The following is a 27590-nucleotide window of genomic DNA, read 5'->3' as shown; positions in this document are numbered from 1 at the left end:
CCATACTGTGGATTTTAGGAACACTGCTTTTACCTTTTCTATAAGGACAAGGTCTCTAAATCTTTCCCTATTGAAGAATTTGATTTTGGTTCATCCAGGTAATGGTAGCTAGGGCTAAGGGTATGGGGAGGTCTGAGCTTCCAAAATGCTGGTTATGCAGGGAGCAGATGGGGAGGGAGATGAGTTACCAGGGCTCTCTGCTGCTCTGAGAGTCATCTCTGAGCCACCCAACCCCCATAGCACCTGGCCAGTGGCTTGGACACAGAAGGTGCTCAGAAAATGTTGGATAAGCAAGTGAATACGTGGGGATATGAATGGATAGATTTGACTTGTTTACTCAAGAGGCAAAGAAGAACATGAAGGAGCAATGGAAATGGGCTTGGAAAGAGTGATACTGGTAGGTCAACATGTCGAGGACAGGACAGGGTGAATACTGGCTGGCATGTGTGTTTCAGTGTTGTTGTATTAGTCCATTCTTGCAATGTTACAAAGAAATACCTGAGACTGGGTAATTTATAAAGAAAAGAGGTTGAATTGGCTCACTCTATTGTAGGCTATACAGGAAGCATGGCTGGGGAGGCCTCAGGAAACTTACAATCATGGTGGAAGGTGAAGGGGAAGCAGGCACATCTTACGTGGCCAGAGCAGGAGGAAGAGAGAGAAGGGGGAGGTGCTACACCCTTTTAAACAACCAGATCTCATGAGAACTCACTCACTATCACAAGAACAGGAAAGGGGAAATCTGCCCCCCAATCCAGTCATCTCCCACCAGGGCCCTTCTCCAACTTTGGAGATTACAATTCGACATGAGATTTGGGTGGGGACACAAATCCAAACCATAGCAAGTATATACCTAAAGCTCAGTAGCCTTGAAGCTGGCACATCCAGCCTTGTGAAATTCCACATGCCTGTAACACTGTCACTCCGTGCCCATTGATAGGATATAGGAAAAGTGAATTTTAGAATATTAAGAAAACAATTCCTAGACAGACTTCTTGCAGGGCCCATCTCTGCTTGAAGAAGCCAAGTGAGGAATGAGCCCAACACAATCACCAATCAGATCAGGCTTGCTCAGCTGGGGTGTGTAAACCCAGCTTTCCAAACTTGGTGTTGAGAACCAAGGTATCCTGGTGATATTTTCTGTGAATCTATTGAATTGGCCACAGCGGAGGTTGAATAGAGCAAGTGTGGTGTTAAGGGAAAAGGCTGTTGTGATTCAGTTCTGGGTTGTAGCTTGTTTTCTTGAGCCACTTCTGGGCTCAGCCCCATAGGTTGGGCTGCATACTTGGTGGCTGGATCGGTGGTGCTCACTGGGAAGCTGTGTCACTCAGCCAAGGATGTTGGCTGTGGGTGGTCTGTAGCAGGCAGCAACCTGGTTTCAGAGCTTAAGAGGATCCTTCAAACTGTCCCCAGCAAGTTCACTGCACTCCCAGTACCATTAGATAAGGCAGTGTCCTTGATTTCAGGGAACTCATCTCCGATTTTATTCTTCTATAGTCTGGAGTAATTGAGACTTTTCAAAGTAGGCTGGAAAAACCTTACATCCTGGAGGAAAGAACAGGTACCACTTTCTCTCCTCTTTCCTCCTAGAGTCTTAGGAATATTTAACCTTCAAGTAGGTAGAGATGTTACTGGGGCCTCTTCACTCTGACTTTCTCAGCTGCCAATTCATTGTCTTGGTGCAGAAATTCGTTTTTACTATTATGGGTTGCTTTAGTACTAACACGTAGCAACTTGCTTTGAGTATGGAAAAATATGCCAATAAATGCATGCAGACGTCTTTGATTACGTAGGGAAAATGTCGGTAGACCCAAAGGCTTTTATCATCTGGAGCCATTGGGTCTTGAGGATCCTGAGTTCTCTTCTCCAGAGCCGTTACTGAAGTATACTGAATCTCCAGGACAGAAGCTCCATGAGCCTCAGTAAGAAAGATCAGGAACTCCCTTTCTTCCCCAGCAATTTGGGGGAGCAGCAGCTTCTCCCATTCAAGAGGCATTGCCTGGAGAGAGAGAGGTAGATTGATGGAAAACAGTCAAGTATACACATAAATACGAAAAACATTTAGAGCATTTGACCCAATGTCTAGTTCTAGTTCTACAGCAGGGAGAGTAAAGAATTTAGTCAGTCCTCACTGTGGGAGAAGCCCTCATTGATCTAATCAGGGAAAATGGGAGGAGGCCCATTTGTAAGAGACACTAAAGGAGAAGATTAGGAAGTCATCAGGAGGGGTTTCAGTGGACTACACCTTGGCCTCTGTATAATGAAACTAGTATCCTTAGAGCTTCAGGAGTGAAACTCCCCACAGTTGCAATAGAATAACTTATATTAAGTCCTGCTTTACAGTAAATAACACCTGAGTGAGATTCCAGGGAAGGGGCTTAGAGTTATCATTTAATCAAGCCAAGACTTGTCATTGAAAAATTATGTGTGCAGAGCACTGTGTTAAATACAGCAAGGAATACAGAGATGAAAAATGTGGGGATGGGCATGGTGGCTCATTCCTATAATCTCAGCAGTTTGGGAGGCCAAGACAGGCAGGTCACATGAGGCCAGGAGTTTGAGACCAGCCTGGCCAACATGGTGAAACCCTGTCTCTACTAAAAACTCAAAAATTAGCTGGGTGTGGTGCCATTCGCCTGTAATCCCATCTACTTGGTAGACTGAGGCATGAGAATTGTTTGAACCCGGGAGGTGGAGGTTGCAGTGAGCCGAGATTGTGTCACTGCACTCCAGCCTGGGTGACAGAGCAAGACTCTGTCTCAAAAAAAGAGAAGAGAAGAGTAGAAAAGAAAAAGGTGTGAATTCTGCCTTCCAGGAGCTTCAGGCTGGTAAGAGAGTAAGACCTACATAAATAACCGGTTAAAGGGCAGAGTAGTTACGACCAAGACAGAGACCCAAGCAGTGTGCTATGGAAGTAGAAGACAGGGAGAGATCTATTTCATTTAGGGAGCTCTGGTAAAGCTCATTAGAGGAAATGGTATTGAAACAGGGATTTCACAGACTTTTGTCAGACTGAAGGTGGGGATTAGGGTAAAATGAGTGGGACACTTGACTGGGTTACAGCATGTACAGGAGTGCCAAAGAAAACCCTCAGTAATCAAGATTAACAATATGTTAATGAAATATTTTAAAATCAAATAAAAGCAAAAAAACCCGTAAGTAATAGAACATCCATTATTTCAATAAGTCCAGGATGTTTTGAATGAGCCTGCATTCTCGTACAAGGGAACTATTGTTTTTAATCAGCTCTTGGTTCCTAGTTCCCTACCAGGAGCCTTTATAAGGGTTGTCGGCAACCTGTGAGCAGATTGGGCAACCTAGAGCTGTATATGTAGTCATTTTTAAAAACTGTAGAGCTTTTATTAGCTTTTACACTTGATATGGTTTGACTGTGTCTCCACCCAAATCTCGCCTTGAATTGTAATAATCCCCACCTGTCAAGGGTGAGGCAACGTGGAGATAATTGAAACATCAGGGTGGTTTCTCCCATACTGTTTTCATGGTAGTGAATAAGTCTCACGAGATCTGATAGTTTTATAAATGGGGGTTCCCGTGCACTAGTTCTCACTTGCCTGCCACCATGTAAGATGTGACTTTGCTCCTCATTTGCCTGCCACCATGTAAGATGTGACTTTGCTCCTCATTTGCCTTCCACCATGATTTGTGAGGCCTCCCAAGCCATGTGGAACTGTGAGTCCATTAAACCTCTTTCCTTTATAAATTACCCAGTCTCAGGTATGTCTTTATTAGCAGTGTGAGAACAGACGAATACAGCACTTGATTCCAAATGTGAGAGCATATTTTGAGAAGTGCATGTGGGGGTGTGTATCTTTCCTTTTGCCTGGACTCCAACGTGGCTCAACACAGCACTGGCCAAACTGGTAAAAAATGAGGCTGTGTGGAAGGAGAATAGTTTGAGCAAAGGTAGGAGACACTAGGGTAGGTCCAGACCCACGGGTGTTATGAATCACATGCTTGGGAATGTAATGAGAGAGAAGGCTGGAACATTTAGAAGCAGCGAGATTGTGAAGGGCTTTGAATACCATTTTGAAGATGTTTGGAATTAATAGTGTGGATACTTCAGGTACCATAGAATGTTTTTGAACAAGGATTGTGGACACAAACACACCTGAGGCCAGTCTATGGAGCAAACACACCTGAGGCCAGTATGCGGGTAGTAGGGAGCATCTGTTGGAGAGGGTGAGTCAGGAAACAGAATTGCTGGAGGGAGCAGCCACTGCCATGGAGCAGGAGAAATGGAAGAGTCCTCCCAACCAGGCAGAGGGCCTCAGGCTTAATAGACTGTGCTGTTCAGAGTATAGTTATAAGGACTTCTTCAGCTGCTTCTTCAATAATCTAAGAAGCTTTGTTGAGTGCTTCCTGTAGATAACAAACTAACATCCACTCGAGGACAGGAAATGCATTATGATTCTTTTTCTCAATGAGGACACAGCAGCCCCACTGAGTTAGGTATCCTGTCTAACAATCTCACACCCTTATTTTCATCAGCTGCTGTGATCTCTGGGCCATGTAAATTTCTAAGTGGAGGTACAGTGAGTTCCTAAGAAGCCAGGCCTTTCCTTGTCTCTGCTATTAGAGCTGTGTTGCTATAAATTTCAGAGACAGAGTGAACATCCCATCTTGGATGCAGGGGAGGAGTGGAAAACCAGCCCTCAACTTTTTTGGGGTGTTTTTCTTTCCCACGTTGTAGTAAGCATGCTAAGAAAAGATAAAGCTTTTGCAGACGTGAACTGATTGGAGAAGAAAACTTGTTTTGTAAAATACACACATTGTTAAACCTCACTAATTCTGTTTTAATTTCCTGAGAAATCACGGTGGATCAGATGAAAGATGAATTGATTTATGATTGATTATAAAGGAAGTGTGGTTCTTGCTGTTGTTAAAAACAACAGACGTATTAAATTTAAGAGTTTTAATTGAGCAAAGAACAATTGGTGAATCAGGCAGCCTCCGGAGCCAGAACAGACTCAGAGACTCCAGTGCAGCCACGTGGTGGAAGATTTATGGACAGAAAAAGGAAAGTGACTTAAAGAGAACAGATGTGAGGAACAAACAGGTGGATTGGTTACAGCTTGGAGCTTGCCTTATTTGAATACTTTGAATAGATGGCCACGTTTGATTGGCTAAAACTCAGTGATTGGCACAAAGTAGGCTACAGTCTGTTTACACCTCCGTGTAGGTTATAATTCATGATGTACAGAGAAACCTTTAGGCTGATCATAAAATATGTAAGTAGGTAGCTTTAGGCCAAACTTGATTCAACACTGGGAAGAAGTAATGTAAACACGATGACAGGTTGGAGATTCAGAATACTTCAGAGGCATGAAAAGCCCACGTAAGCATTGTCAAGAGTAAGAAAAATCCATTAAAATCCAACTAAGTCAACAATTTCTATTTATACATTAAGGACTCAAAAGGAGTTCTCTCAAATGATATGTTTAGAAAATGATTTTAGTTAGAATACAATTTAAAAAATGTAAAACTAGATCTCTTGAATTATATTCAGAAGCATACTTTGTCATAAATGTAGACAGGCCTTAATTGGTCTGAAATGCTGAACTGGATTGAATGAGACAAATCCCTATTTGAGTGTCAGTTCCTGGGAAGGATGCTAAGGTGGGTACGACCTTGCTCTCCAGGAGAGGGCACTATCCTGTCGGGAATTAGAAAGTAAAACAAGAGAAAAAGAAGTTATTTAGCAAAAGACTTGAAATATTATCTGCTTTAGTCAGCTTAGGCTGCCATAACAAAATACCATAGCCTGGGATTCACGTGGAGAGATGAGTCTCAGCAGGGGTGGGCAGATGCAAGCCTACTGAGATGACAGCATGGCCACTGGCATTTGGAGGGCCCCAAGGGACCCCAGAGGCCCTCTCAATGACTTGGGGAGGTTTTATTAATGGGCTGGGCTTCAGAAAGCTAGATCCAGTTACTTTGTTTTTGTTTTTAATTTTATATCTCCTCAAATTCCCTTTACCATGGACATAGTTTTGAGGTGGTGGCAAAAGAGGCCTTCAGGTCTGTGCTTAGTGCTTGCTTTGTAGAAAAACTCACTGGAATGTATCAACTCTAGACTCTAACACATGAAAAGTAGAAAATCTGTGCTGGGGTGTAAGCAGACTCCAGAGATGATCAGGTGAGGCAAAGCAAAACTGGCCATGCCTGCTAACAACTGCCCAACTTCTAGGAAATAGAAAATAGAGGACAACATGATGTTGGCCAAAACTTGTCCATCACTAAAGTAGCAATAATATCCAATCGGGCACAGCATGTGGAAAATACTACAGAGTAGGCATACTGGCTACCATTGATCAGGGCGATCATAGTATCATCAGTAGTGTGCCAGAACAGACTGGTGAAAGGTAGGCCATGCCAAGTTTTTCTCGAAAAAAAGCTTGCTAGCGCTTATTTTTTAAGAAAACAGAATAGGCTGGGCACAGTGGCTCACGTCTGTAATCCCAGTACTTTGGGAGGCTGAGGCAGGCGGATCATGAGGTCAGGAGTTCGAGACCAGCCTGGCCAACATGTTGAAACCCCATCTCTACTAAAAATACAAAAATATTAGCCGGGTGTGGTGGTGCGTGCCATAATCCCAGCTACTCAGGAGGCTGAGGCAGGAAAATTGTTTGAACCTGGGAGGCGGAGGTTGTAGTGAGCCGAGATCATGCCACTGTACTCCAGCCTGGGTAACAGAACGAGACTCTGTCTTCAAAACAAAACAAAATAAAAACCTATAGATTGGATGGCCAACATTCTGGAGGCTGGAAGGCTGAGAGCAAGGTGCAAGCATGGCTGGGTTCTGGCGAGGGCCCCCTTTCTGGCCTGCAGATGGCTGCTACTCCTGTGGACTTTCTTTAGTATATGTTCCTGGAGAAAGGGAGAGAGAAAGCTCTCTGGTATCCCTTCTTCTAAGGGCACTAAGTCCATCAGACCAGGGTCTCATCCTCCTGACCTCATTTAATCCTAATCATCTCCCAGAGGACCCATCTCCAAATACCATCCCCTTGGGTGTTAAAGCTTCAATATATACATTTGGCAAGTGGGGGACAGAAGCATTCAGCTCGTAGCATTACCAAAGTTTACAATTGCAGGAGATTGGTTGAAGTGAGAAAGAGCGAAATGTTTCTGAAACAGTTAAAGGGAAGAAGTGGGCCCAGGAAAGTGCTGTGGAAGCCAGAGTTTGGGCTGTACTCCTTAGAAGGGATTGGGTTTCAGTCGGGCATCTGACTCAAAGGGAACGCATCTTGGGAAAGACAGAAGCAGGCATATTGAGGAAAGCACAGGTATGCTGGGGACATTCGGGCCATGGACAGAGAAGGGAGAGGAATGGCAGGGTGAAAAGCCAGCAGGACGGAAGTGTCAGGTTGAGCAGAAAAGAAAGCTAAGGAGGAAGAGGTGGTTGGGTGTGGGTTAAGGGACCCTCAGAGCCTCTAACGGGTCAGAGGAAGCTGGCTTTCATCCTACTGGTAGAATGGAAGGGAGCATACAGAGGCAGTCGTCCAGGAAGATGATTGGCCAGGGCCATGTAGTGTAGATGAAGGGGGCAGCAGGAGACAGGCAGACTGGTGAAGAGGCTGCAGCAGTGTACCAAACCTAAGCAAGCCAGAGCCCAGGTCAGGGTCTTGGATCCTGCCTGCCACTGCTTTTGCCCTAAGTAGCTGGTCGTTGCTGGCTTCATTTTCTCTCTGTTGAAGATGTTGCATAATTTGGGGGCATGTGCAGAAGTCCAAGGGCCTCTTTCAAAATCCTTGTCGTGTTTGGACTAAGGAAATCATAGAATAGCAGGAAGAGTTCCAAGAAGAAGCCTCAAGCCCAGAGAAACCATGAGCACACACCTGAAGGTGTTGGAGACATAAATTATGATGAGCTAAGATTGAATGAGAGATTGTGATAAGATCACTTGCAAAAGCATTCGCTGGGGAAAATCTATGTTCTCTTGATCATCAGGAAGCATGGACACACCTAGTACTGCTATGCCTTCTACCCCACACGCAGCGAAAGTGAACTAGAGGAGGCATAGGGAGTTGAACTGATTTTGTAAGATTCACTTTTCCACTAAAAAATCAAAACAATGCTTGCTTTCTATCCAGACACGATATTTCTGGACGGTTCTCTGAAAATCATTTCACAATTCACATTGCTGGGCCAAATGTTCCTAAAATATGTGACTATTTCTCCTCTGAGAGCCCCGTAAAGGAACTTGATTACATTTGGCAAAGAAATCTAGAGACGTATCCTTGTAGGTGAAAGAGGGCCTCATAAAACTGTATCAGCCAAACTCCCCACATAGGTCATAAGCCCAAATCAAGAACAATCCCAAGTCATTGGCAAGCAGTGTCTGCTTTAGTTTTTCCCATCAGAGTCTGTTTCTTCAGAGTCCTAGATATGGAAAAGACATGGTGGCTTTTGGTCAGGCACGGTGTCTCACGCCTGTAATCCCAGCACTTTGGGAGGCGGAGGTGGGTGGATCACGAGGTCAGGAGATCGAGACCATCCTGGCTAACACAGTGAAACCTCATCTCTACTAAAAAATCCATAAAGAATAAAATTAGCGGGGCATGGTGGCAGGCATCTGTAGTCCCAGCTACTCAGGAGGCCGAGGCAGGAGAATGGTGTGAACCTGGGAGGCGGAGCTTGTAGTGAGCCGAGATCGTGCCACTGCACTCCAGCCTGGGCAACAGATCAAGACTCTGGGTCCAAAAAAAAAAAAGATATGGTGGCTTTTGACACTAGAATGTGGTCCATGGTCAAGTCAGCCTTGTTCTGCAAAGACCCAAGACAGAAAGCTAGCTGACAAGACACCTGCAGCCCAAATCTTGGGTGCAGCCGACAACTGGGTCTATTAGAGAAATAGCATCATAATAGCCTGTTCTGTTACACATCAAGTTGTGTTCAGACAAAGAATGAGAGTTCCGTTTCTGGCAATCTCTACGGAGGGGTCTTGAGCCACATTCAGTCTTGGGAAGAAGAACCATAGCACATTCTGGAACCTCCTGTCTTCTCAAGTGTCAAAGACAAACTTTAAACCAGAGGGAGGGTCTTCCTTTGGCCTTGAGAGAGATGGAAACTTTGTACAGGTTATGTAGGTGGAAGCCTCTAATGGGAAATAATACCAATAACATCTTAAATTTATGTGGCGCCTTACAACATATAGAAACCCCCTCATTTGATCCAATATGAACTGGCAGGTATCATTCACTCCACTTTGTAGATGAAGACACAGACATTCCAGGAGGCTCAGCATCTTGCTCGGGCCACATACCTAGTGAGTAGCAGAGTCAGAATGCAAATCCCCATGTTCTGACTCCTGTCCACAGAACTTTCTGAACACCAGAAAGAAGGCCCTGTAAAAGGAATCTATTTCCTTGTCTGAGTAAATAACCTGTAGAAATGGTGGTTATGGGCTGGGCATGGTGGCTTATGCCTGTAATCCCAGCACTTTGGGAGGCTGAGGTGGGCGGATCACGAGGTCAGGAGTTCGAGACCAGCCTGGCCAACATGGTGAAACCCTGTCTCTACTAAAAATATAAAAATTAGCTGGGTGTGGTAGCATGCACCTATAATACCAGCTACTTGGGAGGCTGAGGCAGAAGAGTTGCTTGAACCGGGAGGTGGAGGTTGCAGTGAGCCGAGATCGCGCCATTGCACTCCAGCCTGGGCGACAAGAGGGAAACTCCGTCTAAAAAAAAAAAAAAAAAGGTGGTTATAATAGCCATTTATAATAAATTTTTACCTGATTTTTATTCAGTTGACAATCACCATTTATGATTAAAGCCAAAAGACACCTGATTTTATGCTACTTCCAATGCAAGCAGGAGATGAGGAAATGAGACAAGCTCTAAACTTGGTTGCAGCCAAGTTCATTCATTACTTTACCAATCTGTTTTTTAGCAAAAGTTATGCTGCAACTCCCCCTGTCCACTCCAAACATGCAAAAGAACCTCAAATTGTTTCTAAATCATTTACCTACTGAAATCTCACTCACATTTCCCCCGGGCCCTGAGACGTTGGAGGAGGAAGGGCTGGTGGGGAGAATGTGTGGCCCTTCATCTCATTTCCCTTGCTGAGATCACAGGATTTGTTTCTGAACAGGGAGCTCTGCTTAAATCTCCAGCTTGGAAACATGTTCTAGCAATTCATTCTCTAGAATAAACTTCTACCAAAAACAAATCATAGTTACTCTAGAGTTGTCATAGTGACATTTTTTCTGGGGATGGTATCTGTTTTCTTTTAGAATTTGCAAGTGGAAGAAACTCAAAATATTCAAGTCATGCAGCTATGTCTGGACCAGGTTTTGTCTTAAAACATTTAACTCCCTTTTTTGAGGTATGTTAGCATAAGTACATATATATGTGGGTAAATACAATTTTAGAAAACAAAAAACCTAACATTTGTGAGAGTTGTTGAGAATGTGGGTCAACATATGCAAATTAACTTCCCGGTGGTGTCACTAAGTTAATGGAATTGGAATCAGTGACCAGTAGGCTGAATAAGAACTCAGGGCCACCTACTCCTGTGTTTCTCAGTATTTTCTCTCCATATCCCCTTAGATAAGGGGATATAATGATCTTATAATCTGCTTCTAAGTTAGTTGAAAATTAAAAAAAAAATTGCCATTAATGACAAATTTAATAAAAATAAAAAACAGATCAAAGCAATGGATGAAAGTTCTGCTTTGTTTTCACACCTCACATCACCTCTATGCCTCTTGGGATAACAAAATTCTGGTCCAGTCCAGCTTTGTATTGTAGAGGAAACCAGCCAAGAGAAGGGTGGTGACAGGACGGTTAGTGTGATCAATAGAGACCTGAAATGGGAATCAGAACACCTGAGTTTCAGGTACAGATACTCACTTGAGCCTGTAGGACCTCCTAAAGGCCTTTGTTTTCTCATTCATAAAATAGCTGGGTTTTTTTAAGCCTTAATTTTGCTTCTTTTTATAAAACTATATCAAGATCAAGACATACCATGATTATAAAAGCTATTTGTGGAAGTAATGGCCTACCTGCCAGTGAATGAAGGATGCTTACTGTTATTCTAGTAGAAGAAATGGATTAAATAATTGTTTCTCCAATGGAGGGATTCCTGGCACATTTGATTTTAGAGACTCGCCCGACCATATAGTTGTTCAACTTTCTATGACTCTTTTCTGGATTCCTTTCTGTGGCTGCCAGCGCTTCCCAAGCCCCTAAAATTCACCACGCTCTTTTCTCTTAGGACTCCTGAAATTCTCAGCACAAGGTAAAGAACTTAGAAGCGAATAAAGTCTCTTGAAAACACAAGCACTTGCAGGCTGTAGGCAAGGCCACTCGAGGCCCAGGTGAGACAAAGGGCCACACAGAATGGGGCAATGTCCCCTTTCCTGCCCTGGACCCCAGGCCTTCAGAAAACCAGGAAAACAGAATCAGCAGGGGCACCCCATAGAGAGGCCATTTTCAGGCAGTGGCAAAGGCAGGAGCAGTGGCAAGGGCCTCTTGCAAACGTGGCTGTTGGACACAGACCTCCAGGAGGAAATGGCCTCAAGAGAATAGTAGCCGTGGGTGGTGCTGCGTGCCCAGCTACTAAAGAAGCTGAGATGGAAAGATTGCTTGAGGCCAGGACTTTGAGGCTGCAGTAAGCTATGATCGCACCACTGCACTCCAGCCTAGGTGACAGAGAACACGAGTCTTACTGGAGCTAATTTATTTATTTATTTGAGACAGAGCCTCACTCTGTCACTCAGGGTGGAGTGCAGTGGCGTGATCTCTCCTCACTGCAACCTCAGCCTCCCGGGTGCAAGGGATTCTCCTGCCTCAGCCTCTTGAGTAGCTGGGACTATGGGTGCATGCCACCACACCTGGCTTTTTTTTTTTCTTTTTTTTTTGTAGAGATGGGGTTTCACCATGGTTGCCAAACTAGTCTCGAACTTCTGGCCTCAAGTGATCTACCCGCCTCAGCCTCCCAAAGAGCTGGGATTACAGGCATGAGTTTAAAAGGGTTTTCGATTTCATGGCCACATCTGAGATGATTGAAATCCATGCAATAAAATAAGAATTCTTGAGTCTATGTCAATACAAATAAACAAATAAATAATTAAATAAATGAAGGGAGGTCAGGCGCTGTGGCTCACGTCTATAATCCCAGCAATTTGGGAGGCTGAGGCAGGCAGATCACCTGAGGTCAGGACTTCAAGACTAGCTGGGCAAACATGATGAAACCCCATCTCTACTAAAAATATAAAAATTAGCCAGGCTTGGTGGCACATGCCTGTAATCTCAGCTACACAGGAGGCTGAGGTAGGAGACTCACTTGAACCCAGGAGGTGGAGGTCGGTTGTAGTGAGCCGAGATCACACCACTGCACTCCAGCCTGGGTGACAGAGAGCCTCGGTATCAAAACATAAAATAAAATAAATGAAGGAAAAGAAAAAGCTTTTTCTTCGGGTAGAATTTCAATGAGTAAATACAAAAGGGCTAATAGAATATCACCATTATGGAAACACAACAGCAATTATTGTTGCAGGCGAGAATCATTAATGTAAGCTAAACTTAATTGACAAAGATATGACGAGAACGTGGTCTTTGCATTTTCTTAAAGGATCTAGTTATTAAGTACCAAAGGGAAAATATTTACTATGGAGAAACTCGGCAGACACAACCTTAAAAAGGGGTCCAAGTTGCTGTCACCGGTAAAGGGACAAATAAATACCGTGTGTCTCCTTGCATGATGCCCTGACGAGGACAAAACAGCTCTTCTGTGCTATTCTTACCCCAAATAGAAAGTGTGAACACAAATCATGAGGAAACATCAGACAATGCCAAACTGAGGAACGTTGGGCAACATAACTGATCAGTCTTCTTGAAAAGTATCAGGATCATGAAAGCCAAAAAGATTAAGGAAATGTGTCAGATTAAAGACAACCAAGGAGAAATGACAACAAAGTACAATATGTGTTTCTGGATTGGATCCTGGATAAGAAAAAAGTGACATTAGTAGATTCTATAACTGTTATTTATACCTGTGTTAACTTTGACCATTGTACTGTGGTTATATAAAATGTTAACATTTGGGGAGTTGGTGAAAGTACACTAGAATTCTTTGTGACATTTTTGTAATTTTTATGGAAGTCTGAAATTATTTCAAAATGAAAAGCTTGAAAAAGTTAAAAAAAAATTAAAAACCTCACACATACATACTCATGAGATTTCCAGGGTTCCGGAAGTAACTGGGAGTTGGGTGGAAGAAGGTGAGAAGGTCTTCAATGAGGTATGGGAGAACGAGGAGGTACTAAAAGGAGAAGCTAGTAACTATTATTTTTGGGTACTAAGTTAAATATAGCATTTTTCATTCACATCTCCTTTACGTGGCTATTTTGAGGTTAAGTAGAATGGTGAATATAAAATGCTTAGAGCAGTCCTTGGCCCACAGTACATGCCTAATAAATTCTAGCCACTGTTTTGTCATCTCCATGGTGGCAATCCTGGTTGTCATAAGCTCTTGAGGCCTAGGGGTGCTCTGGTTACACATATATTCCACTTGGAAATGTTCACATCTGTACTTACTTTCCCTCATGTACAGACTTGGCTTGACTCAGATTTGGTTTGGCTGTATCCCCACCCAAATCTCAATGAATTGTGACTTTTCTCATATAGCCTTGCTAGTGTCCAAACAGGATGGACATAGCCACTGTTCACCCCACCCCACCCCCTTCTCCCTCTGTGCAGCCGTGACTCCCCACTAGGGAAGTGCCAGCCTCATGAGTCCCTGTCTAATTGTGCAACACCATTTCCACTGTCCCTCCCTCCCCACATCAGCCCTCACCTACCTTCGGTTCCTGCCTTTTTGTCTGGGGCTGGCTTGAAACCAGTTCAGTGCATCAGATGGTGTCTACTCAGCAGAGATGAGGGTGCCAGAAGAGCCCTGAACACTGCCCACCGTTGCCCCCACAATAACCTCCCACATACTCCTGTTTGCTGATCTTTGAAATTCTTTAGCAGAAGATAAAGCCTTTGTCCAGGAAACAGAGAGATGTGGGGGAGGAGGCCATGGCTAAAAGAACAATGAATTTAGAGGACTTGGATTTTAGTTTTAGCACACACTTTGGCTGTTTATCACTTGCCTTTGTGAGACTCATTTAACTCTCCCAGGGTCAGGTTTGTTTGCCTAAAGGGGAGGACAGTAAAACTTGCTCTGGATGTCCCAGAGCTTTGATGGTTGAATGACTTAACACACGTGGAGCTGCTGTGTGCATGGGAGGTGGCCTTACTGTCATGAGAGCTGATCATTGAGTGCACTCATTCCTGGGGGAGGATTTACACTGAGCTTTTAAGACTGATTAAAATCAATCAATCCAATGGGATGGAGAAGTGGATGCTAGCTACTGTACCTAGGGTTATAGTTGAAACATAAGTATGAAATTTAAAAAAGACTGGGCCGGGCGCGGTGGCTCACGCTTGTAATCCCAGCACTTTGGGAGGCCGAGGCGGGCAGATCACGAGGTCAGGAGATCGAGACCACGGTGAAACCCCGTCCCTACTAAAAATACAAAAAAAAATTAGCTGGGCGTGGTGGCGGGCGCCTGTAGTCCCAGCTACTCGGAGAGGCTGAGGCAGGAGAATGGTGTCAACCCAGGAGGCGGAGCTTGCAGTGAGCGGAGATTGCGTCACTGCACTCCAGCCTGGGTGACAGAGCGAGACTCCGTCTCAAAAAAAAAAAAAAAGAAATTTAAAAAAGACTGAAATGTCTTTAGATCATGAAACAAGATGTGTATATTTCATAGTTGCCACTTACAAAGTGCTTTGTAGTTGATCCCTTTCTCCTGCATCCCATGAAACCTAGATGAGAAACCAAGAAGATAAGATAAAAGCAATTTTTCCTCAGGTCCCAGCTTCTTGAATCTCTTGTTCATGTTTGTGGGATGCCAGGTAATTTTCAGGCCTTAATCCCTGCAATAAGATGCTCAGAAAGGAAGCAACAGGTATCAATCAGGGACCAGCCAGGAGACAAAAACCATACAGATATTTGAATGTGGAGAGTTTACTATAAAGAATTATTCATTGGAGCAAGATATTGAAGTAGTGGGGAATTGGTCAGTAAGGAGGAGAGAAAATCCCGAATAATGTAGGATTTGCAGCTATAAAGAGCAGTTGCTATCCCTAAGGCTGAGACCCAGACCTCTTTGAGAGCCCAGCCATGGCTCACTGCTCAGCCACCAAGTTGCAGAGGTGCCATGGTGGCAGAACTTGCTGTTAATCTTCCCTTTGAGGTGCCAGGGAGAACTGTCCACAGGTAGGTGATAGGTCTCAGGACTCACTGCAAAGATTCCTGAGGAGGTGTTGAGGCCCTGCAGGAGCTGGGTGCAGATGTGGTCACTCACTGCTGGCCTCAGATATTGAACAGGCTGTGGATTGCAAGAGTCCAGAGAGGAGAGTGTTCTGGAACCTGGAAGAGAGAAACCCCTTCTGGCGGCAGTGTTCTTCCAACATCCTGTGCTAACAAGGGTCCACATTGTGCCAGCTAGCAAAGGGGAAATACAGGGTCAGCTCCATTAACCCAGAACAATGAAGGGTGAATTTGGAGCTGAGAGGCAATAAATTGATAACTGACACAGATCATGGCATTTTACAGGGAGCATTGGGCTCTAGGCCCAGCACGGTGACATATGGCCTCAGACAGGTCTCATTCTCTGAGCCTCAACTCTCACAGCTACAAAATGGGATTTTATATGCTTATCCTTCAAGGCCAGGATCAAATAAGACAGAGGGTGGAAATTGTCATTAATAACAGGAGTTGCAGCTTCAATATGTATAATGACACCTATTTCACTGACAATTTTAAAGTAATTTAACAATATGAGTTAATCAAAACAACATTTATTAACTCATTTCTCACTCTTGGGAGGAGTCAAGGAGAGAATCTGCTCAGTGCATTTGCCCATATTAAGTGCAAAAGTAAATGTTAGTTGTAATCAACTCATTGTTAAATTACTTTGTAATAAAATAGTGATGCATTTATATTTCCTTTACTATACAGTCACTCACTTTGTTTATTGAGTGCCTACCATTTGCATGCATGATGCCGAGTGTTGCGTTAGAGGCCCAGTAGCCATGATCACTTTGAGGAGTGGGGAGATAGAATGCTTTCAGGAATGTGACTCCTTGGGAGGAAATGCTGTTTATTTCTCTCAAAAGCAGAAAAACCACCCATGTTCTCTTGAATTATGGCTGTTCTAAAGTCAGCCCCATGTGGTTTCTCTCCTGTTCCCACCCTCCCTCGTTCCCGCCGTCCCTCATTTAGTTGCTTATGAATTCTGAGCATTTACACAAAGAAGCTTTCATTTTTGAAGAAAGCTTTGCAGCCTGAATTCATCAAAATATGTTCTGAATGGAGGGACTGAGGTTTTCCTGTGTGTTTGTTTGCATGTGAATAAACAGGAAGTGTATAAACCACTAAGGAAGAATTCCTTTGCAGGAAGTGAGTTTGGGAGCCAACTCAGGACCTCCTGGGCTTCACTGGCTCTGTTCTGCTTTTGCGCCACAGATGCTGGGAGGGGAGATGCTAACTGGAATGACCGACATGGGGGCATGTTCAGAGCCCACAGGGCCTGCATGGCCGCTTAAATTTTTTCCTTGATGGTAGTCTCTTTGCCCTTCAGTCTCTCTAGCAGAGGGACTATGCACCTCCATGCTATGGATATTTGGGGCTGGATAATTCTTTGTTGTGGGCACTACCCTGTGCCTTGTAGGGTGTTTAGCAGCATCCCTGGCCAATGTCCACCAAATACCAGGAACACCTCCCTCTCTGCTGACCAAAATGTCTCCAGAAGTTGATATGCCTTCAGGGACAAAATTGCTCCTGCTTGAGAACCAAACTTCAGCTCTTAAGAAACTTCCTGAAGCAAGCCTTTCACCTGCTTGAATGAGATCCATGTTCTTTAGCCTGGCATTCAACAGTCTTCAATAACCTGACTCCTCCCAGAAGCCTCATCCTGCCATTGTCTACTCTTTCTTTGACTCCAAAAAATAGATCTATCCAGAGTTCCCTGAGCATTTCTTTCACAGCTCTTTCATCTTATCACTGTACTTTCTTTGGGTATTCTTTTCTCTCCTCTCCAGCTACCCAAGGAAGATTCGAATAAATTGAAAGATGTAATTTGCAAAGAAAAACTTGATATTGTAAAAAGATCAGATCTCTTTAAAATAATCTATAATTTAGTATCATCCCAGTAAAAATGTCAAAAGAAGTGTTTTTAGTAGCCAGACTAGCTTCTTCTAAACTTTTTTATAGAAAATAAACATGTAAGAATAACTGAAAATATTTTGAAGAGTATTGAGGTACAAATCCTACCAGTCATTAAAATATACTATAAAGATATAGTTATTTTAAAGTTATGGTATGATGCATAATTACAGATGCATGAACAAAACAAAATAAATATTCTAGAAATATTACCTAATGCATGTGTGAGTCTTATATATAATATATAATAAATAAGGCATTTCAAGTCACTGGATAAATGATGGATTATTCAATAAATTGTTGGGGAACAACAAGGTAGCCCTTTGGAAAACATAAATCCCTACCTTCTTACATTAAAGTATTTCCCAAGTAGTTCATAAGTATAAACTTAAAAAACTCCAAAAGGCATGTAATAATAAACTGTATCATTTTGTTAGGAATTTTAAAGTAAGAGGCAAAACCCAAGAGTCATGAGATAAAAATATTAGTAATTTTATTGAATAAAAATGTGTGCTTCACAAAAACCACCTGTATTAGTCCATTTTCACACTGCTGATAAAGACATACCCGAGAATGGATAATTTATGAAGGAAAAGAGGTTTAATGTACTCACAGTTCCATGTAGCTGGGAAGGCCTCACAATCTTGGTGGAAGGTGAAAGGCACTTCTTACATGGCAGGGGCAAGAGAGAAAATGAGAGCCAAGAGAAAGAGGTTTCCCCTTACAAAACCATATCTTGTGAGACTTACTCACTACCACCAGAACAGTATGGGGGAAACCGCCCCTGTGATTCCATTAACTCCCACTAGGTCCCTCCCACAACACGTGGGAATTATGGGAGCTACAATTCAAGATGAGATTTGGGTGGGGACGCAGCCAAACCCTATCAACACTGTAACAAGCTAAAAGACAAAAATAATTAACAATGGTATTATAAGACATGTGATCCAACAAAGGGTTAATTTTTATAATATAAAGAGTTTATGAATAAATAAGAAATCAAATAGAAAATCAAATAAGACTCAATTAAATAGGAGAAAAAAGTCAAGAACTCCAGAAAATAAGAAAGTAAATATCTGAGGTTTTCAAAGTTAGCCTCATTATAAGAAACAAAATCAGTCTCCATTTTTTTCTATCAAAACGTCAAAGGTCAAAATGTTATTAATAAAGCTTTTATGAATGTACAGAAGCAGTACACCTTTACATTGCTACAAATTAAAGGCCAAACAGTTTGCCAATAACTTTCAAAATTATAAATGCACATATCCAGTTATTCCATGCCCAGGAATGTATCCTACACATACACCCGCATGAAATGTGCAAAGAGGGATGTGCAAAGATATTCACTGGAGCATTGTTTAGTAATTAGTTAATAGCAAAAACCCGAAAGCCTTCAAATGTCCATAAATATGAGAAACGGTAAGGTAAATGATTGTGCAATTGATTGAACACTCTTTGGACATGAAGTGCAATGCAGCCGATTTATATGGGCTGAAATGGATTGGATTGAGTTCCTAGGTGTATTAGGAGAGAAAAAGTAAGTTGTAAAACCATGTTGGTGCAGTGTGTGTGTGTGTGTGTGTGTGTGTGGCTGTGTTTGTCTCTGTGTGCATGTCTGTGCATAAGATACTTCTGGAAAATGACATGCAGAATTCACTAAATTGGCTTCTGAAGGAGGAATGACTAGGACTTTAATATGAAAGAAGGATTTGCTTTTCATTGCTTACTCTTGGATTTTAAAAATATATATAATATGTATACATGTAATATTAGCTAATATATATTATATATTATATAATATGTAATGTTACATAGTATAGTATATGTAATGTTATATATTACATTTAATATATAAATACCATTAGGTTTTAAAATATATGTTTTGCTTTTATAATTTAAAAATAATAAAACTTTTATCATTAATATTAATAAGAAAGCCATCTTATTATCTGCCTTCACAGCACATGTCACTCATATCTCTCACTGTTAATTGTCAAGTGACCTTTTGTGAGCTCACATGTAATTATCCACATGTCTCTATCAGCCAATTACATTGTTGAATGTTTTTTACCTCCTTTGCTTTCCCTATGATACTGGTGTAGAGTTATAAAAATCATAAGTTTTCAAATGATATGGGCATGGACTATGACTCCTTATTAAATATAGATGTGTTAAATTCTGAAATGATCAAATACTTCACCATATTAGACATTTACAGATGGAAAATTGGGAGGAAAATTGTCAAGGGAAGAAAGAGAACATCAGAAAGGGAAGCCAACCAGGCGAGTTGCTTCACGCCTGTAATCTCAGCTGCTCGTGAGGCTTAGGCAGGAGGATTGCTTGAACCCAGGACTTCAAGACCAGCCTAGGAACACAGTGAGACCTCATCTCAAAAAAAAATAAAATAAAATAAAAAAAGTTAAAAAAATGGAAGCCTTCCAGTTACTCTGCAAATAAGTGGGCCCTGAGAATTGAGCCACCCAATTACCAACCAGTTAGTAGGAGAATTGAGATCAGAACCAAGGTCTCAAAAAACAATGATAGCAGCAAAACAGTCTCTACCTTGGAAAGACTGACAAAGGACAAATATGAAAAATAATTTTACAAGAAAATTTGTGTATACTTGTAAGATACTATCAGAAAAGTGAGCATCTTGTATTTCTGTGATCATCTCCTCTTATTTCACATTTCCCAAACTTACCTGTGAGAAGAATTACCCAATTCTCTGGAAAGCATAGAAATCTAGAAAATTTACATTTTTTTAAACAGGCAACTCAAGGAAACCTTATAATTAAGCCACCTTACAGAACATTGCTTTATCTCACTTCACTCTCAAACCAAGCCATTGAGGTAAGTAAAATATATACTCTTTATCCCTATTTAACAGATAAGGAGACTGAGGCTCACTGAGTTTGTCTTCCCCTTAATCATAGAGTAACATCTCTGAACTGTAGCATTTCTTTTTTTAAATATGTATTTCTTTCTTTTGTAGTCTTCCAATAATTATTCACTTTCAGCAATCAGAAAACAAAAATATTTTATGAATGCTAGAATATCCACATCTTAATTAAGGCTGCCGTTGATAAATGTACAATGGATGAAACTCTATTCTTTAAGTACCAAGTAATGAAGGTTACTGAGGGTGGACATAAACCAGAACCTAGATGCTTACATAGATTCTACCCAACTCTTCCTGTTTTAGAAGAAAAACATAGAATGAAAAGGAGAAGGGGGAGTTTTGCAAGTCGGCAAGCAAATTCTGATTTGCCACTAAATCATTATTTTTTCTCCACTAGAAACCCTTTTCTAGGACAATGTGGGAGGAAGAAGTAGTTGTATGAATCATGCTGCCACTTGTCTCAAAAAGAAAAGAAAAAAGTGAAAAATGATTTTTCTTTTCTTTCTTTCTTTCTTTTTTTTTTTTGAGACTTAGTCTCACTTTGTCACCCAGGCAGGAGTGCAGTAGCACAATCTCGGCTCACTGCAATCTCCACCTCTCAGGTTCAAGCGATTCTCCTGCCTCAGCCTCCCAAGTACCTGGGACTACAGGCGCGTGCCACCATGCCCAGCTAAATTTTTGTGTTTTTAGTAGAGATGGGGTTTCACTGCATTAGCCAGGATGGTCTTGATCTCCTGACCTCATGATCTACCCGCTTGGCCTCCCAAAGTGCTGGGATTACAGACATGAGCCACCACGCCCTGCCAAAAATAATTTAGGGAGAAAAGAGGAAGCAGTGCCTTGAACCCACACGTGTCCACCAGACATAGGAAAGAGGCTAGAAGCTAAGCTTTTTCAGGGTTACCTAGACTGGAGGAAATGCCCTTCCATTTCCCCCCATGGTATCTTTTGTGGCTTTTTGCCCCAACTTCAAAGTGTAGTTGAATTTTAGATATTCAAAACCATTGGGGAATTAGTTATTTCTCAGGGCTATTTTGTATTTTAATAGTTGAGAGTCTATGCCTTTGAGCACCAACAACTGAACACATTCTAGTTGTTTTAGGATAGAAATCAATTTAAAATGCATCTTGGCAGCCTTGTGTACAGACTACACTGAGCAGAGTCTGACTTTTTCATAATGATTAAGGGGCATCACTAGAAATACAAGTCCTGGTAGGCTGCTATAATTATAGTGATCCCAGGCAGAGCCTGAGGAAGTACATTTGAAATTTTGAGATGACCTTGTTGCCCCTAAGCTAAAACTGAATTTTTTTCATTTGTTTGGGCAGGAGTTTATTTACACAAAAGGCTTTATAAAGACCAAAACTTTTCATTTTGTGGCACAAAATCGGAATGATTTGAAGTTGATGTACCATTTCTTTACAGTTTATTTTTTAAAAAAATTTCAGTACCTAATGTCTTGAATTGTTAGTGATTTTTTTCACAAGTCTTTTTTCTGCAATTATACTGAAAGCTCCTTAAAAGAAGGGACTGTGCCCTGGGCCTTTGGGTATTACCCGTAACAGTGTATTATAAAAACAGGTACCTATCAAATATTTACTATTTAGAATGATACTGACAAGAGCAAGATGTCTGAGCCACCTGGAAAGGCTTTAGACCCTTGTGATGAGTGGGAAGGAGAGAAAACTGAATAAACAGCAAAAAGGATTTCCACCCTAAAGCCATTTTCAGGGCCAGCTTGAGAAGACCCAAGGCTGGGGGAATATTAAAGACCAAAATAAATTACTAAAGAAGATCTATGTTATGGAGAGATCTTTCAGTCTTCAGAGATAGGATTATTTAATATCATAAATGTGATGGTTAGTACCCAGTATCAACTTGATCGGATGGAAAGATACAAAGTATTGATACTGGGTGTGTCTGTGAGGGTGCTGCCAAAACAGATGAACATTTGAGTCAGTGGGCTGGGGAAGGCAGATCCACCCTTAATCTGGTGGACACAATCTAATCAGCTGGCAGAAAAACGTGGAAAGGAGAGACTGGCCCAGCCTCCCAGCCTAAATCTATCTCCCTTGCTGGATGCTTCCTGCCCTCGAATATCGGGCTCCAAGTTCTTCAGTTTTGGGGCTCGGACTGGCTCTCCTTGCTCCTCAGCTTGCAGAAAGCCTATTATGGGACCGTGTAATTGTGTGAGTTAATAATAAACTCCCCTTTACATATATATATCTCCTCTTAGTTCTGTCCCTCCAGAGAACTGTAATACAATAAAGATGCCAATTCTCTCTAGATAGACTTACAGACTATAGGTTGGATGCAGCTACAGTGAAAATCCCCAGTGAGATTTTCACGGGCCTTGACAAACTGATTTGAAAGTTAAAATAGGGAGGCATGGCCAAGCATATTTGAGATGCTTCTGAATAAGAAGAATAAGGAAGGGGGACTTATCCTACTAGATATCAGAACTTATTATGAAACTAAGAAAGTGTAATACTGGGACAGACATAGGAGACAGACAAACTGAATGATAGGACAGAAGGTCATGCAATAAGGCCAATGCAGAAAGCTGATATATGACAGGAGGGGATGAAAGACCAAAGGCAAATAAATGGAGCTAAAATTAAATAATTATTCAATGGTGGTGAGTGAGCATAGAATTGCATCTCTACCTTATGTTAGACACAAAATGGAACTTGAAGTGATTTAAGAACTTAAATGTCAATAGGAAATCTTTAAAGCTTTTAGTAGAAAATATAGGTCAACATCTTTCCTTTCATAGAGCAAAGGATTTCTTGAACAAGACACTTAACGACTGAAAGTTTAATCAAATTAAGAAGTATGTTCATCAACATGATTTAAAGCAGGAAAACTATCTGATGGCAACAGTTATAGGCTTCGCAGGCCACATGGTCTCTGTCTTATCTTCTTTTTGTTATAGTGGTTTTGTTTTTACAACCACTTAAAAGCATAAAAACTATCCTTACCTAAAGTCCATACAGAAACAGGCCATGGGTTAGATTTGACCAGCTAGTTGTAGTTTGCAGACTTCTGCTTTCAACAAAGTGAAAAGGCAAGATACACAGAGGGAGAAGACATTTTTTAACACATCAAATAGTCAAAGGATTTGCTAATATCAAGAAAATAAAATATATGGCCAGCAGAGTGGCTCATGCCTGTCATCTCAGCACTTTGGGAGGCCGAGGCAGGCGGATCACTTGAGGTGAGGAGTTCAAGACCAGCCTGGCCAACATGGTGAAACGCTGCATCTAGTAAAAATACAAAATTTAGCCGTGGGTGGTGGTGGGTGCCTATAATCCCAGCTACTTGGGAGGCTAAAGCAGGAGAATGGTTTGAATCCGGGAGACAGAGGCTGCAGTGAAGTGAGATTGCACCACTGCGCTCCAGCCTGGGTGACAGAGCCAGACTCTGTCTCAAAAAAAAAAAATATAAAAATATAAAAGATCTAATTCCTAAGAAAATGACAAACGATAGGAAAACATGTAAAAATCATAAACCTGCATTTCACAGGAAAGAAAGACTTTTGTTCAGTAAACATATAAAAATGCCCTCCTTAATAGAAATCAATACTTTAAGTTTTGTAGGACATATATTCTCTGTCAGGGTTAAATATAATTTTACACTTATTTGATTATTAAAAATTGATACAGCAGACATTACCAAGTGCTGGAGAAGATCTTTTAATCAATCAGAGCTGTTTTTTTTTTTTTTTTTTGAGATGGAGTCTTACTTTGTAGCCCAGGCTGGAGTGCAGTGGTGTGATCTCGGCTCACTGCAACCTCCGCCTCCTGGGTCCTGGTTCAAGCAATTCTCCTGCCTCAGCCTCCAGAGTAGCTGGGACTACAGGCATGCACCACCATGCCCAGCTAATTTTTGTATTTGCAGTAGAGACAGGGTTTCACCATGTTGGCCAGGCTGGTCTTGAACTCCTGATCTTGTGATCCCCCCACCTCGGCCTCCCAAAGTGCTGGGATTACAGGCATGAGCCACTGCGCCCGGCCCAATCAGATCTCCTATACATTGCTGGTGAGGAGGTAAATGGGTTCAACTACCTTGGAGAACAATTTGGCATTATCCTATAGAACTGAACTTTCACGTACCCAAGAACTCAGCCATTCCATTCCTAGGTATACAGCCAAGAGAAACTCTTGTACGTGTAAATCAGAAGATGTATGCAAAAATGTTCATAGCTGCTCTGCCTTGTAGTCATTAAAAAATGAAAACATCGAAATGCCCTTTGTATTAGTTTCCTATTGTTGGTAAAACAAATGACCACAAATATGGCTACTTGATACAACACAAATGTGTTATCTTACAGTTCTAGAAGTCCAAAGGGGATCTCGCTTGGCTAATATCAAGGTGTTGGCAGAGCTACGTGTGAAGGCTCCATGGGAGGGAGTCTGTTTCCTCTCTTTTTCTGACTTATAGAGGCCACCCATGTTCTTCAGCTCAGGGCCACTTCCATCTTTAAAACCAGCGATGGCTGGTCCAGTCTTGGTCATCCTGCATCCCTCTGACGCAGATGACTATGCCTTCCTCTTCCACGACGGATCTTATAATTACATTGGGCCCACTTGGATGATCCAGAATAAACCCATTCCAAGGTCAGCTGATTATCAACTGTAATTCCCTCTGCAATGTTAATTTCTCTTTTAAATGCAGTGGCCTACATGCTGGATTTTCCCAGCTCCCATATTCCCAGGCTCCAGGGACAAGGGCATGACTTCTCCAGAGGAGCTGTCATTCCACTTTTCCACATCCATGAGAGGAGAATGTATAAATACATTTTGTGGATATGATAGAATATTATGCAGTAATAAAAATGATGAAATGTAGCTAAGTGCAACAATATGAATTCCTCTTCATAACATAATGTTACAGAGGAAGAAAGAAGCAAGTTCTCAAACTATATAAAGCATGACATCTTTTTTAGTAAGCCCCAAAACAGCAAGAATTAAATAATGTGGTTCACTCCCAATCAACCCTACTCCCTCGCAATCATCGACTTCACTACTAGCCACCTAGTTGCTTAGGTCCAGGTCCTGGGGCTCAGCTAACACACATTCCAATGGATCGGTAAATCCATTTCAAAATACATCCTGAGTTTGACTTCCCCATTTCTGCTGCCACATACTTAGTTCAATCTGCCATGGTCATTTGTCACATGAATTAACCCAGTAGCTCCTTCATTTATTTTTCTGCTTCCACTCTTGACCATTATAATAATCCACCCTTTACAGAGTGACCTTTCTAACGCATAAGTTGGATTACAGCATTCCACTGTTTAAACCTTTTAATGACTTCCAATTATAACCAGCATAAAATCCAAAATTCTTTGCAAGGCCTAGAAGGCCCTGTGAAGCCTGCCCACACCTGCACATCCCAACTCATGTTAAGCCATCTCCTTCACTCTTCCTAGACACCCTGGCTCACTTCTTCTTCCCCAGACAAGCTCTTTCCATCTTGGGGCCTTTGCACTCTTCAACCACATACCTCTCCCCAGGTCTTCAGGTGGCTGCCTTCTCGATTCAGACGGCAGTTTCTCAGGGACCCTTCTCTAACATCATTAAAGCATCAATTCCATTTACTCTTTAGGATATCATTTCATTTCTTAAAAATAACTTGTGCATTTGTTCGTGTGCATCCCATGGTGAGTAAAAGAGTAGACTCGGGAGTAAGTCTAACTGTGTGACATTGGATGCCTTAAACTTGCTGAGCCTCAGTTTTCACATGTATAAAATGGGGGAAATAATAGCATGCATCTCATAGGGTCATTATGCGAATTAAATGAGTTGATATACAGAAAGTACTTAGAGTCTTGCTCCCAGTAAGAAGCCCCATGAATGTTGGCTGTTCGTCATTGTCTGCCTTTCCTTCTTAGGATGAGGGGTATTCTTCATAGGTGTTGTGTAGCCTAGAGAGTGGTGAGTACTCCGTGAACATCTGCTGCCTGATGCCTGCCTATCCCTCTGAAGTGCGGTGATTATATTTGTGGATTAGCTCCTTTAGTGATGAAGTCGATGCAAAGTTCAAAGATAGACTAAATTTATAGAATATAACTCTATATAGAAATATATCAAAATGATAGCACCAGTTAAGTTATGGAGCTGTTACCTACACAGAACATGTTTGCAGGTAGGTAATTTTTTTCTTCCGTATTGATTAAAATAATTATGAGTAAATAAAATTTTAGGACTTTGAAAATTAAAAAAATCAATATAACTAACATTTTATAAAATGATATCCTAAAAGTATAAATTTCTTATGTGAATGTGTGCATTTTGGTTCTGTTTTATTATGCTTTGTGTTGAGTCATTTCCAAATTGTGGATGACCTAGTTTCAAAAATGGAACTGGACAACTAATTTCTGTAAGAATTCCTATGGAGATGAACTGTGGTTTTTATTTAAGGCATTTTAAAAGCCAAAAGACATGTTCCAGAAGACAAATAGAACATAACTTTGGCTTGGAGACAAAATATAATATTTACCAAAGAGACCAAATTGTTTATGTGCAAGTGTGTGTGAATCCTTTGCCCCAAGAGATTCCATTTGTGGTTAATTTCCACTCATATGACTTTTCCAAATAGGATTCTCCCCTGAAGTGATGCCATTGTAAATTAATTTGGAGTGGGAACATCCTTAGAGAGCCTCAGGGTCTCAGAGTTATTGCTAGAAGATTTGGTTAGGAAAAATACATCATATGGGGCCCTCTAGGAGTTATCATGTGGATGAAACTCAGCTCAGATGAAATTCAGGGAAGCGTTAGAAAGAAAAAGTATCCTAAAATGGCTAGGTAAGGGAAGATGCATTCATTTATTCATTCAACTAATATTGAACTCCTACAAAGTGCTAACTCAGCACTGTGCTGGGCACATGGGCTCCATCAGTGAACAAGACTGGAATGATCCCTGTCTTATGGGGCTTCCATTCACATGGGAGGTGGAGGGGAGATCCATGATAAATAAATGAGATAATTCTGGGGGTTATAGGTGCCTTGAAGAATGAATCAGCTGGGTGGGAATGACAACAGAGAGATGTGATTCTAGAAAGTGCACTCAAGGAAGCCCCTTTGACAGAAGCCCCTTCGTCATCTTCACTGGTAGACCCTAATCAAGACTCCTAATCAACAGAAGAAGCAGAAGCCTGAATCCCCGAGGAAGGAGTAGAGCAGATATCCAGGGAAAAAACATTTGGGCAGAGAGGAGAACAAGAGGGAGCTTGCTGGGGGATGGCCAATGATCACGTGACGTAAGTATCTCCTTGCTCCCCCAAATCACACCCTCTAACAACACAACCACAATTGTATCTTTTGTCAGCTGCCAGTTGTAGGAATTGCTTATGAATGAATAGGATGAGCAGGAGAAGGTGCATGGTGGAGGAATGGGGTCAGCAAGACAGTTGCAGTAAGATCGTGGAAAGCCTTGAAGGCTGGTGAAA

The 27590-nt window shown here is 41.8% G+C and overlaps 1 pseudogene; it reads left to right on the top strand.

Moving 5' to 3' along the window:
* Positions 1 to 367: 367 nt before the first annotated feature.
* Positions 368 to 6387, top strand: LOC105740126 (annotated as a pseudogene).
* The last annotated feature ends 21203 nt before the right edge of the window (positions 6388 to 27590 follow it).

This window comes from Nomascus leucogenys, chromosome 8 (assembly GCF_006542625.1).
Source record: "Nomascus leucogenys isolate Asia chromosome 8, Asia_NLE_v1, whole genome shotgun sequence".
In the NCBI taxonomy this organism is placed as follows: domain Eukaryota; kingdom Metazoa; phylum Chordata; class Mammalia; order Primates; family Hylobatidae; genus Nomascus; species Nomascus leucogenys.
Note: the sequence above shows the minus strand (reverse complement) of the source record. Positions and strands in the feature narration are given on the sequence as shown.